The following is a 20,000-nucleotide window of genomic DNA, read 5'->3' on the forward strand; positions in this document are numbered from 1 at the left end:
TTTAAGTTCCTGTGAACACTGAGGCTGTACCCGCTTTAAGTTCCTGTGAACACTGAGGCTGTACCCGCTTTAAGTTCCTGTGAACACTGAGGCTCTACCCGCTTTAAGTTCCTGTGAACACTGAGGCTCTACCCGCTTTAAGTTACTGTGAACACTGAGGCTGTACCCGCTTTAAGTTACTGTGAACACTGAGGCTGTACCCGCTTTAAGTTCCTGTGAACACTGAGGCTGTACCCGCTTTAAGTTCCTGTGAACACTGAGGCTGTACCCGCTTTAAGTTACTGTGAACACTGAGGCTGTACCCGCTTTAAGTTACTGTGAACACTGAGGCTGTACCCGCTTTAAGTTCCTGTGAACACTGAGGCTGTACCCGCTTTAAGTTCCTGTGAACACTGAGGCTGTACCCGCTTTAAGTTCCTGTGAACACTGAGGCTGTACCCGCTTTAAGTTACTGTGAACACTGAGGCTGTACCCGCTTTAAGTTACTGTGAACACTGAGGCTGTACCCGCTTTAAGTTACTGTGAACACTGAGGCTGTACCCGCTTTAAGTTACTGTGAACACTGAGGCTGTACCCGCTTTAAGTTACTGTGAACACTGAGGCTGTACCCGCTTTAAGTTACTGTGAACACTGAGGCTGTACCCGCTTTAAGTTACTGTGAACACTGAGGCTGTACCCGCTTTAAGTTACTGTGAACACTGAGGCTGTACCCGCTTTAAGTTACTGTGAACACTGAGGCTGTACCCACTTTAAGTTCCTGTGAACACTGAGGCTGTACCCGCTTTAAGTTACTGTGAACACTGAGGCTGTACCCGCTTTAAGTTCCTGTGAACACTGAGGCTGTACCCGCTTTAAGTTACTGTGAACACTGAGGCTGTACCCGCTTTAAGTTACTGTGAACACTGAGGCTGTACCCGCTTTAAGTTACTATCAGATTAGAGCCATTAGGGAGACATCTACCCCCCCCACTATCAGATTAGAGCCATTAGGGAGACATCTACCCCCCCCCACTATCAGATTAGAGCCATTAGGGAGACATCTACCCCCCCCCACTATCAGATTAGAGCCATAAGGGAGACATCTACCCCCCCCCACTATCAGATTAGAGCCATAAGGGAGACATCTACCCCCCCCCCCACTATCAGATTAGAGCCATAAGGGAGACATCTACCCCCCCCCACTATCAGATTAGAGCCATAAGGGAGACATCTACCCCCCCCCACTATCAGATTAGAGCCATAAGGGAGACATCTACCCCCCCCACTATCAGATTAGAGCCATAAGGGAGACATCTACCCCCCCCCACTATCAGATTAGAGCCATAAGGGAGACATCTACCCCCCCCCACTATCAGATTAGAGCCATAAGGGAGACATCTACCCCCCCCCACTATCAGATTAGAGCCATAAGGGAGACATCTACCCCCCCACTATCAGATTAGAGCCATAAGGGAGACATCTACCCCCCCCCACTATCAGATTAGAGCCATAAGGGAGACATCTACCCCCCCCCCCCCACTATCAGATTAGAGCCATAAGGGAGACATCTACCCCCCCCACTATCAGATTAGAGCCATAAGGGAGACATCTACCCCCCCCCCACTATCAGATTAGAGCCATAAGGGAGACATCTACCCCCCCCCCACTATCAGATTAGAGCCATAAGGGAGACATCTACCCCCCCACTATCAGATTAGAGCCATAAGGGAGACATCTACCCCCCCCCACTATCAGATTAGAGCCATAATGGAGACATCTACCCCCCCCCACTATCAGATTAGAGCCATAAGGGAGACATCTACCCCCCCCCCACTATCAGATTAGAGCCATAAGGGAGACATCTACCCCCCCACTATCAGATTAGAGCCATAAGGGAGACATCTACCCCCCCCCCACTATCAGATTAGAGCCATAAGGGAGACATCTACCCCCCCCCACTATCAGATTAGAGCCATAATGGAGACATCTACCCCCCCCCACTATCAGATTAGAGCCATAAGGGAGACATCTACCCCCCCCCCCCACTATCAGATTAGAGCCATAAGGGAGACATCTACCCCCCCCCACTATCAGATTAGAGCCATAAGGGAGACATCTACCCCCCCCCCACTATCAGATTAGAGCCATAAGGGAGACATCTACCCCCCCCACTATCAGATTAGAGCCATAAGGAGACATCTACCCCCCCCCCACTATCAGATTAGAGCCATAAGGAGACATCTACCCCCCCCACTATCAGATTAGAGCCATAAGGGAGACATCTACCCCCCCCCCACTATCAGATTAGAGCCATAAGGGAGACATCTACCCCCCCCACTATCAGATTAGAGCCATAAGGGAGACATCTACCCCCCCCCACTATCAGATTAGAGCCATAAGGGAGACATCTACCCCCCCCCCCACTATCAGATTAGAGCCATAAGGGAGACATCTACCCCCCCCCCCACTATCAGATTAGAGCCATAAGGGAGACATCTACCCCCCCCCACTATCAGATTAGAGCCATAAGGGAGACATCTACCCCCCCCACTATCAGATTAGAGCCATAAGGGAGACATCTACCCCCCCCCACTATCAGATTAGAGCCATAAGGGAGACATCTACCCCCCCCCCCACTATCAGATTAGAGCCATAAGGGAGACATCTACCCCCCCCCCACTATCAGATTAGAGCCATAAGGGAGACATCTACCCCCCCCCACTATCAGATTAGAGCCATAAGGGAGACATCTACCCCCCCCCCACTATCAGATTAGAGCCATAAGGGAGACATCTACCCCCCCCCACTATCAGATTAGAGCCATAAGGGAGACATCTACCCCCCCCCCACTATCAGATTAGAGCCATAAGGGAGACATCTACCCCCCCCCACTATCAGATTAGAGCCATAAGGAGACATCTACCCCCCCCCACTATCAGATTAGAGCCATAAGGAGACATCTACCCCCCCCACTATCAGATTAGAGCCATAAGGGAGACATCTACCCCCCCCACTATCAGATTAGAGCCATAAGGGAGACATCTACCCCCCCACTATCAGATTAGAGCCATAAGGGAGACATCTACCCCCCCCACTATCAGATTAGAGCCATAAGGGAGACATCTACCCCCCCCCACTATCAGATTAGAGCCATAAGGGAGACATCTACCCCCCCCCCACTATCAGATTAGAGCCATAAGGAGACATCTACCCCCCCCCCACTATCAGATTAGAGCCATAAGGGAGACATCTACCCCCCCCACTATCAGATTAGAGCCATAAGGGAGACATCTACCCCCCCCCCCCCACTATCAGATTAGAGCCATAAGGGAGACATCTACCCCCCCCCCCACTATCAGATTAGAGCCATAAGGGAGACATCTACCCCCCCCCACTATCAGATTAGAGCCATAAGGGAGACATCTACCCCCCCCCACTATCAGATTAGAGCCATAAGGGAGACATCTACCCCCCCCCCACTATCAGATTAGAGCCATAAGGGAGACATCTACCCCCCCCCACTATCAGATTAGAGCCATAAGGGAGACATCTACCCCCCCCCCCACTATCAGATTAGAGCCATAAGGGAGACATCTACCCCCCCCCCACTATCAGATTAGAGCCATAAGGGAGACATCTACCCCCCCCCACTATCAGATTAGAGCCATAAGGGAGACATCTACCCCCCCCCACTATCAGATTAGAGCCATAAGGGAGACATCTACCCCCCCCCCCCACTATCAGATTAGAGCCATAAGGGAGACATCTACCCCCCCCCCCCACTATCAGATTAGAGCCATAAGGGAGACATCTACCCCCCCCACTATCAGATTAGAGCCATAAGGGAGACATCTACCCCCCCCCCCACTATCAGATTAGAGCCATAAGGGAGACATCTACCCCCCCCCACTATCAGATTAGAGCCATAAGGGAGACATCTACCCCCCCCACTATCAGATTAGAGCCATAAGGGAGACATCTACCCCCCCCCACTATCAGATTAGAGCCATAAGGGAGACATCTACCCCCCCCCACTATCAGATTGAGGAGACACCCCACTATCAGATTGGCCATAAGGAGACATCTACCCCCCCCCACTATCAGATTAGAGCCATAAGGGAGACATCTACCCCCCCCCCCACTATCAGATTAGAGCCATAAGGGAGACATCTACCCCCCCCCCACTATCAGATTAGAGCCATAAGGGAGACATCTACCCCCCCCCCCCCACTATCAGATTAGAGCCATAAGGGAGACATCTACCCCCCCCCCCACTATCAGATTAGAGCCATAAGGGAGACATCTACCCCCCCCCCACTATCAGATTAGAGCCATAAGGGAGACATCTACCCCCCCCACTATCAGATTAGAGCCATAAGGGAGACATCTACCCCCCCCCACTATCAGATTAGAGCCATAAGGGAGACATCTACCCCCCCCACTATCAGATTAGAGCCATAAGGAGACATCTACCCCCCCCATAGACATCTACCCCCACTATCAGATTAGAGCCATAAGGGAGACATCTACCCCCCCCACTATCAGATTAGAGCCATAAGGGAGACATCTACCCCCCCACTATCAGATTAGAGCCATAAGGGAGACATCTACCCCCCCCCACTATCAGATTAGAGCCATAAGGAGACATCTACCCCCCCCACTATCAGATTAGAGCCATAAGGGAGACATCTACCCCCCCCCACTATCAGATTAGAGCCATAAGGGAGACATCTACCCCCCCACTATCAGATTAGAGCCATAAGGGAGACATCTACCCCCCCCACTATCAGATTAGAGCCATAAGGGAGACATCTACCCCCCCCACTATCAGATTAGAGCCATAAGGGAGACATCTACCCCCCCCACTATCAGATTAGAGCCATAAGGGAGACATCTACCCCCCCCACTATCAGATTAGAGCCATAAGGGAGACATCTACCCCCCCCCACTATCAGATTAGAGCCATAAGGGAGACATCTACCCCCCCCACTATCAGATTAGAGCCATAAGGGAGACATCTACCCCCCCCCCACTATCAGATTAGAGCCATAAGGGAGACATCTACCCCCCCCCACTATCAGATTAGAGCCATAAGGGAGACATCTACCCCCCCCCACTATCAGATTAGAGCCATAAGGGAGACATCTACCCCCCCCACTATCAGATTAGAGCCATAAGGGAGACATCTACCCCCCCCCCACTATCAGATTAGAGCCATAAGGGAGACATCTACCCCCCCCCACTATCAGATTAGAGCCATAAGGGAGACATCTACCCCCCCCCCACTATCAGATTAGAGCCATAAGGGAGACATCTACCCCCCCCCACTATCAGATTAGAGCCATAAGGGAGACATCTACCCCCCCCACTATCAGATTAGAGCCATAAGGGAGACATCTACCCCCCCCCCACTATCAGATTAGAGCCATAAGGGAGACATCTACCCCCCCCCCACTATCAGATTAGAGCCATAAGGAGACATCTACCCCCCCCCCACTATCAGATTAGAGCCATAAGGGAGACATCTACCCCCCCCCACTATCAGATTAGAGCCATAAGGGAGACATCTACCCCCCCCCACTATCAGATTAGAGCCATAAGGGAGACATCTACCCCCCCCCCCACTATCAGATTAGAGCCATAAGGGAGACATCTACCCCCCCCCCACTATCAGATTAGAGCCATAAGGGAGACATCTACCCCCCCCCCCCCCACTATCAGATTAGAGCCATAAGGGAGACATCTACCCCCCCCCACTATCAGATTAGAGCCATAAGGGAGACATCTACCCCCCCCCACTATCAGATTAGAGCCATAAGGGAGACATCTACCCCCCCCCACTATCAGATTAGAGCCATAAGGGAGACATCTACCCCCCCCCACTATCAGATTAGAGCCATAAGGGAGACATCTACCCCCCCCCCCACTATCAGATTAGAGCCATAAGGGAGACATCTACCCCCCCCCCACTATCAGATTAGAGCCATAAGGGAGACATCTACCCCCCCCCCACTATCAGATTAGAGCCATAAGGGAGACATCTACCCCCCCCCCACTATCAGATTAGAGCCATAAGGGAGACATCTACCCCCCCCACTATCAGATTAGAGCCATAAGGGAGACATCTACCCCCCCCCACTATCAGATTAGAGCCATAAGGGAGACATCTACCCCCCCCACTATCAGATTAGAGCCATAAGGAGACATCTACCCCCCCCCACTATCAGATTAGAGCCATAAGGGAGACATCTACCCCCCCCACTATCAGATTAGAGCCATAAGGGAGACATCTACCCCCCCCCACTATCAGATTAGAGCCATAAGGGAGACATCTACCCCCCCCACTATCAGATTAGAGCCATAAGGAGACATCTACCCCCCCCCACTATCAGATTAGAGCCATAAGGGAGACATCTACCCCCCCCCCCCACTATCAGATTAGAGCCATAAGGGAGACATCTACCCCCCCCACTATCAGATTAGAGCCATAAGGAGACATCTACCCCCCCCCACTATCAGATTAGAGCCATAAGGGAGACATCTACCCCCCCCCCCACTATCAGATTAGAGCCATAAGGGAGACATCTACCCCCCCCCCCACTATCAGATTAGAGCCATAAGGGAGACATCTACCCCCCCCCACTATCAGATTAGAGCCATAAGGGAGACATCTACCCCCCCCCACTATCAGATTAGAGCCATAAGGAGACATCTACCCCCCCCCCCACTATCAGATTAGAGCCATAAGGGAGACATCTACCCCCCCCCCACTATCAGATTAGAGCCATAAGGGAGACATCTACCCCCCCCCACTATCAGATTAGAGCCATAAGGGAGACATCTACCCCCCCCCCACTATCAGATTAGAGCCATAAGGGAGACATCTACCCCCCCCCACTATCAGATTAGAGCCATAAGGGAGACATCTACCCCCCCCCACTATCAGATTAGAGCCATAAGGGAGACATCTACCCCCCCCCACTATCAGATTAGAGCCATAAGGGAGACATCTACCCCCCCCCACTATCAGATTAGAGCCATAAGGGAGACATCTACCCCCCCCCCACTATCAGATTAGAGCCATAAGGGAGACATCTACCCCCCCCACTATCAGATTAGAGCCATAAGGGAGACATCTACCCCCCCCCACTATCAGATTAGAGCCATAAGGGAGACATCTACCCCCCCCCACTATCAGATTAGAGCCATAAGGGAGACATCTACCCCCCCCACTATCAGATTAGAGCCATAAGGGAGACATCTACCCCCCCCACTATCAGATTAGAGCCATAAGGGAGACATCTACCCCCCCCACTATCAGATTAGAGCCATAAGGGAGACATCTACCCCCCCCACTATCAGATTAGAGCCATAAGGGAGACATCTACCCCCCCCACTATCAGATTAGAGCCATAAGGGAGACATCTACCCCCCCCACTATCAGATTAGAGCCATAAGGGAGACATCTACCCCCCCCCACTATCAGATTAGAGCCATAAGGGAGACATCTACCCCCCCCACTATCAGATTAGAGCCATAAGGGAGACATCTACCCCCCCCACTATCAGATTAGAGCCATAAGGGAGACATCTACCCCCCCCCCCACTATCAGATTAGAGCCATAAGGGAGACATCTACCCCCCCACTATCAGATTAGAGCCATAAGGGAGACATCTACCCCCCCCCACTATCAGATTAGAGCCATAAGGGAGACATCTACCCCCCCCCACTATCAGATTAGAGCCATAAGGGAGACATCTACCCCCCCCACTATCAGATTAGAGCCATAAGGGAGACATCTACCCCCCCCCACTATCAGATTAGAGCCATAAGGAGACATCTACCCCCCCCCACTATCAGATTAGAGCCATAAGGAGACATCTACCCCCCCCCACTATCAGATTAGAGCCATAAGGGAGACATCTACCCCCCCCCCCCCCACTATCAGATTAGAGCCATAAGGGAGACATCTACCCCCCCACTATCAGATTAGAGCCATAAGGGAGACATCTACCCCCCCCCCCCACTATCAGATTAGAGCCATAAGGGAGACATCTACCCCCCCCACTATCAGATTAGAGCCATAAGGGAGACATCTACCCCCCCCCCACTATCAGATTAGAGCCATAAGGGAGACATCTACCCCCCCCCCCACTATCAGATTAGAGCCATAAGGGAGACATCTACCCCCCCCACTATCAGATTAGAGCCATAAGGGAGACATCTACCCCCCCCCCCACTATCAGATTAGAGCCATAAGGGAGACATCTACCCCCCCCACTATCAGATTAGAGCCATAAGGGAGACATCTACCCCCCCCCCCCCCACTATCAGATTAGAGCCATAAGGGAGACATCTACCCCCCCCCCACTATCAGATTAGAGCCATAAGGGAGACATCTACCCCCCCCCCACTATCAGATTAGAGCCATAAGGGAGACATCTACCCCCCCCCCCACTATCAGATTAGAGCCATAAGGGAGACATCTACCCCCCCCCACTATCAGATTAGAGCCATAAGGGAGACATCTACCCCCCCCCACTATCAGATTAGAGCCATAAGGGAGACATCTACCCCCCCCCCCACTATCAGATTAGAGCCATAAGGGAGACATCTACCCCCCCCCACTATCAGATTAGAGCCATAAGGGAGACATCTACCCCCCCCCCCCCACTATCAGATTAGAGCCATAAGGGAGACATCTACCCCCCCCACTATCAGATTAGAGCCATAAGGGAGACATCTACCCCCCCCCACTATCAGATTAGAGCCATAAGGGAGACATCTACCCCCCCCACTATCAGATTAGAGCCATAAGGGAGACATCTACCCCCCCCCCCACTATCAGATTAGAGCCATAAGGGAGACATCTACCCCCCCCACTATCAGATTAGAGCCATAAGGGAGACATCTACCCCCCCCCACTATCAGATTAGAGCCATAAGGGAGACATCTACCCCCCCCCCACTATCAGATTAGAGCCATAAGGGAGACATCTACCCCCCCCACTATCAGATTAGAGCCATAAGGGAGACATCTACCCCCCCCCACTATCAGATTAGAGCCATAAGGGAGACATCTACCCCCCCCCACTATCAGATTAGAGCCATAAGGGAGACATCTACCCCCCCCACTATCAGATTAGAGCCATAAGGGAGACATCTACCCCCCCACTATCAGATTAGAGCCATAAGGAGACATCTACCCCCCCCCCACTATCAGATTAGAGCCATAAGGGAGACATCTACCCCCCCCCACTATCAGATTAGAGCCATAAGGGAGACATCTACCCCCCCCCCACTATCAGATTAGAGCCATAAGGGAGACATCTACCCCCCCCCCACTATCAGATTAGAGCCATAAGGGAGACATCTACCCCCCCCACTATCAGATTAGAGCCATAAGGGAGACATCTACCCCCCCCCACTATCAGATTAGAGCCATAAGGGAGACATCTACCCCCCCCACTATCAGATTAGAGCCATAAGGGAGACATCTACCCCCCCCCCACTATCAGATTAGAGCCATAAGGGAGACATCTACCCCCCCCCACTATCAGATTAGAGCCATAAGGGAGACATCTACCCCCCCCCCCCACTATCAGATTAGAGCCATAAGGGAGACATCTACCCCCCCCACTATCAGATTAGAGCCATAAGGGAGACATCTACCCCCCCCACTATCAGATTAGAGCCATAAGGGAGACATCTACCCCCCCCACTATCAGATTAGAGCCATAAGGGAGACATCTACCCCCCCCCCACTATCAGATTAGAGCCATAAGGGAGACATCTACCCCCCCCACTATCAGATTAGAGCCATAAGGGAGACATCTACCCCCCCCCACTATCAGATTAGAGCCATAAGGGAGACATCTACCCCCCCCACTATCAGATTAGAGCCATAAGGGAGACATCTACCCCCCCCCCACTATCAGATTAGAGCCATAAGGGAGACATCTACCCCCCCCCCACTATCAGATTAGAGCCATAAGGGAGACATCTACCCCCCCCCCACTATCAGATTAGAGCCATAAGGGAGACATCTACCCCCCCCCACTATCAGATTAGAGCCATAAGGGAGACATCTACCCCCCCCCACTATCAGATTAGAGCCATAAGGGAGACATCTACCCCCCCCCCACTATCAGATTAGAGCCATAAGGGAGACATCTACCCCCCCCCACTATCAGATTAGAGCCATAAGGGAGACATCTACCCCCCCCCCACTATCAGATTAGAGCCATAAGGGAGACATCTACCCCCCCCCCACTATCAGATTAGAGCCATAAGGGAGACATCTACCCCCCCCACTATCAGATTAGAGCCATAAGGGAGACATCTACCCCCCCCCACTATCAGATTAGAGCCATAAGGGAGACATCTACCCCCCCCACTATCAGATTAGAGCCATAAGGGAGACATCTACCCCCCCACTATCAGATTAGAGCCATAAGGGAGACATCTACCCCCCCCCACTATCAGATTAGAGCCATAAGGGAGACATCTACCCCCCCCCCACTATCAGATTAGAGCCATAAGGGAGACATCTACCCCCCCCACTATCAGATTAGAGCCATAAGGGAGACATCTACCCCCCCCCACTATCAGATTAGAGCCACAAGGGAGACATCTACCCCCCCACTATCAGATTAGAGCCATAAGGGAGACATCTACCCCCCCCACTATCAGATTAGAGCCATAAGGGAGACATCTACCCCCCCCCACTATCAGATTAGAGCCATAAGGAGACATCTACCCCCCCCCACTATCAGATTAGAGCCATAAGGGAGACATCTACCCCCCCCACTATCAGATTAGAGCCATAAGGGAGACATCTACCACCCCCCCACTATCAGATTAGAGCCATAAGGGAGACATCTACCCCCCCCCACTATCAGATTAGAGCCATAAGGGAGACATATACCCCCCCCACTATCAGATTAGAGCCATAAGGGAGACATCTACCCCCCCCCCACTATCAGATTAGAGCCATAAGGGAGACATCTACCACCCCCCCCCACTATCAGATTAGAGCCATAAGGGAGACATCTACCCCCCCCCCCCACTATCAGATTAGAGCCATAAGGGAGACATATACCCCCCCCCCACTATCAGATTAGAGCCATAAGGGAGACATCTACCCCCCCCCCCACTATCAGATTAGAGCCATAAGGGAGACATCTACCCCCCCCCACTATCAGATTAGAGCCATAAGGGAGACATCTACCCCCCCCCCACTATCAGATTAGAGCCATAAGGGAGACTAGGGGGCAGTATTTTCACCTCCGGATGAAAAGCGTTCCCAAAGTAAACTTCCTGCTACTCAGGCCCAGAAGCTAGGATATGATATGATATATAAGCATATATTATGATATAAACTAGGATTATGCATATAATGGGTAGATTTGGATAAAAAAAACACTCTAAAGTGTCCAAAACTGTTAAAATAATGTCTGTGAGTATAATAGAACTGATATGGCAGACGAAACCCCGAGGACAAACCATCCAGGACATTTTTTTGTAAAAATTTTTTTTTTTTGTAGTTGTCTATTGAATGCCTATACAGATTCCATTGACTTAGGACTCAAATTGCACTTCCTATGGCTTCCACTAGATGGCAACAGTCTTTAGAGATAGTTTCAGGCTTGTATTCTGAAAAAATGAGGGAGCAAGACCAACGAGTGGACCTTTCAGTGTCCGAGGTTTTTTCCCGTGCGCGAGACCAGAGAGAGAGATCGCGACTTTCTGGTTTTACATTTTATATATATATATTGACGAAGTTTGTGTCCGGTTGAAATGTTATTGATTATTATGACTAGCTGAGGATTGATTACAAACGTCGTTTGACATGTTGTTTCTACGAACTTCACTGATAATTTTTCCGATTTTTCTGTCCGTCTTTTGCGACCGCTTTTGAGCCTGTGGATTACTGAACAAAACGCGGAAAACAAAAAAAAAAACGGAGGTTTTTGGATATATAAAAGAGGGACTTTATCGAACAAAATTTATTGAGTAAATGGGAGTCTTGTGAGTTGCAACGATATGAAGATTATCAAAAGGTTAAGTGATTCATTTTAATCGCTATTTACTTAATCCTTGCTGGGTTCTCGGATAGTCACATGGTTTGCTTTCGCCGTAAAGTCTTTTCTGAAAATCTGACACCGTGGTTGGATTAACAGGAAGTTAAAATCTTTAAACCGATGTAGAACACCGAATTTTTATAAATGAGTATTTATGTTTTTGGAATATGGCGCTCTGCATTTTCATTGGCTCTTGGCCAGGTGGGACGGTAGCGTCCCACAACCCCTAGAGAGGTTAAGAACAAATTCATATTTACAATGATGGCCAAACCCCAACCCCGGGCCAAACCCTAACCCAAACCCTAACCCCGGGCCAAAACCCTAACCCCGGGCCAAAACCCTAACCCCGGACCAAACCCTAAACCCCGGGCCAAACCCTAAACCCCGGGCCAAACCCTAACCAAACCCTAACCCCGGACCAAACCCTAACCAAACCCTAAACCCCGGACCAAACCCTAACCCCGGACCAAACCCTAACCCCGGACCAAACCCTAAACCCCCGGCCAAACCCTAACCCCGGACCAAACCCTAACCCCGGACCAAACCCTAAACCCCGGGCCAAACCCTAAACCCCGGGCCAAACCCTAACCAAACCCTAACCCCGGACCAAACCCTAACCAAACCCTAAACCCCGGGCCAAACCCTAACCCCGGACCAAACCCTAAACCCCGGGCCAAACCCTAACCAAACCCTAACCCCGGACCAAACCCTAACCAAACCCTAAACCCCGGGCCAAACCCTAACCCCGGACCAAACCCTAAACCCCGGGCCAAACCCTAACCAAACCCTAACCCCGGACCAAACCCTAACCAAACCCTAAACCCCGGGCCAAACCCTAACCCCGGACCAAACCCTAACCAAACCCTAACCCCGGACCAAACCCTAACCCCGGACCAAACCCTAAACCCCGCTGGGCCAGTTGTGTAACACCCACCTGTCCTACGTCCTCCATGAAGAACTCAGAGTAGTCCAGCTGTGGTTTCTCCAGACTCTTGTCCCAACGACGCGCGTTTCCCAACGACGCGTTCAATTCCCCGTACTGCTGATCGCCGTTCTCCTACACACACACACACACACACACACACACAACCACACACACACAACCACACACACAACCACACACACACACACACACACACACACACACACACACACACACACACACACACAACCACACACACACAACCACACACACACAACACACACAACCACACACACACACACACACACACACACACACACACACACACACACACACACAAACACAACCACACACAAACCACACACACAACCACACACACACAACACACACACAGGACACACACACACACACACACACACACACACACACAACCACACACACAGGACACACACACACACACACACACACACACACACAGACACACAGGACACACAGGACAAACACACACACACACAACCACACACAAACACAACCACACACACAACCACACACACACAACCACACACACAGGACACACACACAGGACACACACACACACACACACACACACACACACACACACACACACACAACCACGGACACACACACACACACACACACACACACAGACACACAGGACACACAGGACACACAGGACACACAGGACAAACACACACACACACACACACACACAAACACACACACACACACACAACCACACACACACAACCACACACAGGACACACAGGACACACACACACACACACACACACACACACACACACAGACACACAGGACACACAGGACACACAGGACAAACACACACACACACACACACACACACACACACACACACACACACACACACACACACACACGTTAAGGTCTCGGTTTCATTTGGAACAAGTCATTGGTGCGTTCCCAACAGAGGATGCTGGTGGGTGTAAATCTAGGAGGACCAGCTCCTTGTAATGGAAATGGAATACAGACTGGTACTAAAGGAATGAAAACCACATGTTCATCTCTCCTCCATAACCCTGCCCCTCCCTCCCTCTCTCCCTCCCTCCCTCTCCCTCCCTCCCTCTCTCTCTCTCTCCTCCACCCCCCCTCCCTCCCTCACCCTCTCCTCCACCCTCCCTCCCTCTCTCTCCTCCACCCTCCCTCCCTCTCTCTCTCCTCCACCTCCCTCTCTCTCTCCTCCCCTCTCTCTCTCCTCCACCCTCCCTTCCTCTCTCCTCCACCCCCTCCCTCTCTCTCTCCTCCACCCCTCCCTCCTCTCTCTCCTCCTCCCTCTCCTCCACCCCTCCCTTCCTCTCTCCTCCACCCCCCTCCTCCCTCCCTCTCTCTCCTCCACCCCTCCCTCTCTCTCCTCCCCCTCCCTCCCTCTCTCCTCCCCCTCCTCCCTCCATTCCTCTCTCTCCTCCAACCCTCCCTCCCTCTCTCCTCCCCCTCCCTCCCCTCCTCCCTCTCCTCCTCCCCCTCCCTCCCTCTCTCCTCTCCTCCCTCCATCCTCTCTCTCCTCCACCCTCCCTCCCTCTCTCTCTCCCCCTCCCTCTCTCCTCCCCCTCCCTCCCTCCATTCCTCTCTCTCCTCCAACCCTCCCTCCCTCTCTCTCCTCCCCCTCCCTCCCTCTCTCCTCCACCCCTCCCTCCCTCTCTCTCCTCCCCCTCCCTCCCTCTCCCCCTCCCTCCCTCCATTCCTCTCTCTCCTCCAACCCTCCCTCCCTCTCTCTCCTCCTCCCTCCTCCCTCCCTCCCCTCCCTTCCTTACCTCTAAACTCTTGTTCTTCTCTTGTGTGACATCATTCATCCCCTTGAGGACCTGTTTAGCCTGGTCGTCTTGACTACTGTCCTTCCTCCTCCTCAGCCTCATCTTCCTCGCCAGGGGGTCCCGTGGGCTGGCCCCTACACACACACACACACACACACACACACACACACACACTAAATGTATTGAGCGTATATCTAAAGCAGTGCATTTCTCTGTCTGGTAACACAGACAGGTCTGGATGGAGTAGAGCCATAACTCCTCCCCCTAGACCCTCCTCCTCCCCTAGACTCACCTCCTCCCCCAGACCCACCCCTCCCCTAGACTCACCTCCTCCCCCTAGACCCACCTCCTCCCCTAGACCCTCCTCCTCCCCTAGACCCACCTCCTCGACCACCTCCTCCCCTAGACCCACCTCCTCCCCTAGACCCTCCTCCTCCCCCAGACCCACCTCCTCCTCCTCCTAGACCACCTCCTCCCCCAGACCCTCCTCCCCCTAGACCCTCCTCCTCCCCCAGACCCACCTCCTCCCCCCAGACCCACCTCCTCCCCCTAGACCCTCCTCCTCCCCCTAGACCCACCTCCTCCCCCTAGACCCTCCTCCTCCCCCAGACCCACCTCCTCCTCCTAGACCCACCTCCTCCCCCCAGACCCACCTCCCCCAGCAGATATAACAGCAGGGAACTCCCCGCAGACCCACCTCCTCCTCCTAGACCCACCTCCTCCCCCAGACCCACCTCCTCCCCTAGACCCACCTCCTCCCCCTAGACCCTCCTCCTCCCCTAGACCCACCTCCTCCTCCTAGACCCACCTCCTCCCCCAGACCCACCTCCCCCCCAGACTCCCCCCCAGACCCACCTCCCCCAGACCCACCTCCTCCCCCCAGACCCACCTCCTCCCCCAGACCCACCTCCCCCCCCAGACCCACCTCCCCCCCAGACCCACCTCCTCCCCCAGACCCTCCTCCTCCCCCAGACCCACCTCCTCCTCCCCCAGACCCACCTCCCCCCCAGACCCACCTCCCCAGCAGCAGATATAACAGCAGGGAAGCTCCAGCCAGACCCTCCTCCTCCCCCAGACCCACCTCCTCCTCCCCCTAGACCCACCTCCTCCTCCTCCCCCAGACCCTCCTCCTCCCCCCAGACCCTCCTCCTCCCCCCAGACCCTCCTCCTCCCCCAGACCCACCTCCTCCCCCTAGACCCACCTCCTCCCCCAGACCCACCTCCTCCTCCTCCCCCCAGACCCTCCTCCTCCCCCAGACCCTCCTCCTCCCCCCAGACCCACCTCCTCCCCCAGACCCAGCTCCTCCCCCAGACCCTCCTCCTCCCCCCAGACCCACCTCCTCCTCCCAGACCCACCTCCTCCCCCCAGACCCACCTCCTCCCCCAGACCCACCTCCTCCTCCCCCAGACCCTCCTCCTCCCCCCAGACCCACCTCCCCAGCAGCAGATATAACAGCAGGTGAAGCTCCAGCCAGTCTCAGTTGGTTCTGAAGAGAGAAGTCGATGTTGTACCACTCTGCTGTCCTGTCCACCGGCTTGGGAGGCATCACCAGGTTGGGGTTCTCACGGACATCTAGAACCTAGAACACACAGAGGAGAGAGAACACTTACAACCTAGAACATCTATTTAGAACCTAGAACACAGGGCAGAACATCTAGAACATTTAGAACCTAGAACACAGGGCGGAACATCTAGAACATTTAGAACCTAGAACACAGGGCAGAACATCTAGAACCTAGAACACAGGGAAGAACATCTAGAACATTTAGAACCTAGAACACAGGGCAGAACATCTAGAACATTTAGAACCTAGAACACAGGGAAGAACATCTAGAACATTTAGAACCTAGAACACAGGGCAGAACATCTAGAACCTAGACGGTTAGAACCTAGAACAGAGGACAGTGTGTACCTCCAGGTCGACCAGGAAGTGGATGGCTTCAGGAAGAGTCACCAGACGATTCTTATTCAGAACCAACTTCTTCAGCTTCCCGCACCTACACAACAACAACAACAACAACAACAACAATATGGTGTGAAGTATATCTACCTACACAACAACAACAACAACAACATGGTGTGAGGTATATCTACCTACACAACAACAACAACAACAACAACAATATGGTGTGAAGTATATCTACCTACACAACAACAACAACAACAACATGGTGTGAGGTATATCTACCTACACAACAACAACAACAACAACATGGTGTGAGGTATATCTACCTACACAACAACAACAACAATATGGTGTGAGGTATATCTACCTACACAACAACAACAACAACAATATGGTGTGAGGTATATCTACCTACACAACAACAACAACAACAACAACAACAATAACAATGGTGTGAGGTATATCTACCTACACAACAACAACAACAACAACAACAACAACAATATGGTGTGAGGTATATCTACCTACACAACAACAACAACAACAATAACAATATGGTGTGAGGTATATCTACCTACACAACAACAACAACAACAACAATATGGTGTGAGGTATATCTACCTCACACAACAACAACAACAACAATAACAACAATATGGTGTGAGGTATATCTACCTACACAACAACAACAACAACAACAACAACAACAACAATATGGTGTGAGGTATATCTACCTACACAACAACAACAACAACAATATGGTGTGAGGTATATCTACCTACACAACAACAACAACAATATGGTGTGAGGTATATCTACCTACACAACAACAACAACAACAACAATATGGTGTGAGGTATATCTACCTACACAACAACAACAACAACAACATGGTGTGAGGTATATCTACCTACACAACAACAACAACAACAATATGGTGTGAGGTATATCTACCTACACAACAACAACAACAATATGGTGTGAGGTATATCTACCTACACAACAACAACAACAACAATATGGTGTGAGGTATATCTACCTACAACAACAACAACAACAACAACAATATGGTGTGAGGTATATCTACCTACACAACAACAACAACAACAACAACAATATGGTGTGAGGTATATCTACCTACACAACAACAACAACAACACAAAACAATATGGTGTGAGGTATATCTACCTACCACAACAACAACAACAACAACAATATGGTGTGAGGTATATCTACCTACACAACAACAACAACAACAACAATATGGTGTGAGGTATATCTACCTACACAACAACAACAACAACAACAATATGGTGTGAGGTATATCTACCTACACAACAACAACAACAACAATATGGTGTGAGGTATATCTACCTACACAACAACAACAACAACAATATGGTGTGAGGTATATCTACCTACACAACAACAACAACAACAATATGGTGTGAGGTATATCTACCTACACAACAACAACAACAACAATATGGTGTGAGGTATATCTACCTACAACAACAACAACAATATGGTGAGGTATATCTACCTACACAACAACAACAATATGGTGTGAGGTATATCTACCTACACAACAACAACAACAACAACAATATGGTGTGAGGTATATCTACCTACACAACAACAACAACAACAATATGGTGTGAGGTATATCTACCTACACAACAACAACAACAACAATATGGTGTGAGGTATATCTACCTACACAACAACAACAACAACAACATGGTGTGAGGTATATCTACCTACACAACAACAACAACAACAATATGGTGTGAGGTATATCTACCTACACAACAACAACAACAATATGGTGTGAGGTATATCTACCTACACAACAACAACAATATGGTGTGAGGTATATCTACCTACACAACAACAACAACAACAATATGGTGTGAGGTATATCTACCTACACAACAACAACAACAACAATATGGTGTGAGGTATATCTACCTACACAACAACAACAACAACAATATGGTGTGAGGTATATCTACCTACACAACAACAACAACAACAATATGGTGTGAGGTATATCTACCTACACAACAACAACAACAACAATATGGTGTGAGGTATATCTACCTACACAACAACAAACAACAACAATATGGTGTGAGGTATATCTACCTACACAACAACAACAACAACAATATGGTGTGAGGTATATCTACCTACACAACAACAACAATAACAATATGGTGTGAGGTATATCTACCTACACAACAACAACAACAACAATATGGTGTGAGGTATATCTACCTACAAAACAACAACAACAACAACAATATGGTGTGAGGTATATCTACCTACACAACAACAACAACAACAATATGGTGTGAGGTATATCTACCTACACAACAACAACAACAACAATATGGTGTGAGGTATATCTACCTACACAACAACAACAACAACAATATGGTGTGAGGTATATCTACCTACACAACAACAACAACAACAACAATATGGTGTGAGGTATATCTACCTACACAACAACAACAACAACAACAATATGGTGTGAGGTATATCTACCTACACAACAACAACAACAACAATATGGTGTGAGGTATATCTACCTACACAAACAACAACAACAATATGGTGTGAGGTATATCTACCTACAACAACAACAACAACAACAATATGGTGTGAGGTATATCTACCTACACAACAACAACAACAACAACAATATGGTGTGAGGTATATCTACCTACACAACAACAACAACAACAACAATATGGTGTGAGGTATATCTACCTACACAACAACAACAACAACAATATGGTGTGAGGTATATCTACCTACACAACAACAACAACAACAATATGGTGTGAGGTATATCTACCTACACAACAACAACAACAACAACAACAATATGGTGTGAGGTATATCTACCTACACAACAACAACAACAACAACAATATGGTGTGAGGTATATCTACCTACACAACAACAACAACAACAACAACAATTACAACAACAATATGGTGTGAGGTATATCTACCTACACAACAACAACAACAATATGGTGTGAGGTATATCTACCTACACAACAACAACAACAACAACAACAATATGGTGTGAGGTATCTCTACCTACACAACAACAACAACAACAATATGGTGTGAGGTATATCTACCTACACAACAACAACAACAACAATATGGTGTGAGGTATATCTACCTACACAACAATAACAATAACAATATGGTGTGAGGTATATCTACCTACACAACAACAACAACAACAACAACATGGTGTGAGGTATATCTACCTACACAA

At 50.3% G+C, this 20,000-nt stretch overlaps 1 pseudogene; it reads right to left on the reverse strand.

Moving 5' to 3' along the window:
• The window catches only part of LOC123731862 (protein flightless-1 homolog), an 81,087-nt pseudogene that overhangs the window by 58,609 nt on the left and 2,478 nt on the right, over nt 1-20,000 (reverse strand).

The sequence above is a fragment of the Salmo salar genome, unplaced genomic scaffold (genome assembly GCF_905237065.1).
Source record: "Salmo salar unplaced genomic scaffold, Ssal_v3.1, whole genome shotgun sequence".
NCBI classification, from domain to species: domain Eukaryota; kingdom Metazoa; phylum Chordata; class Actinopteri; order Salmoniformes; family Salmonidae; genus Salmo; species Salmo salar.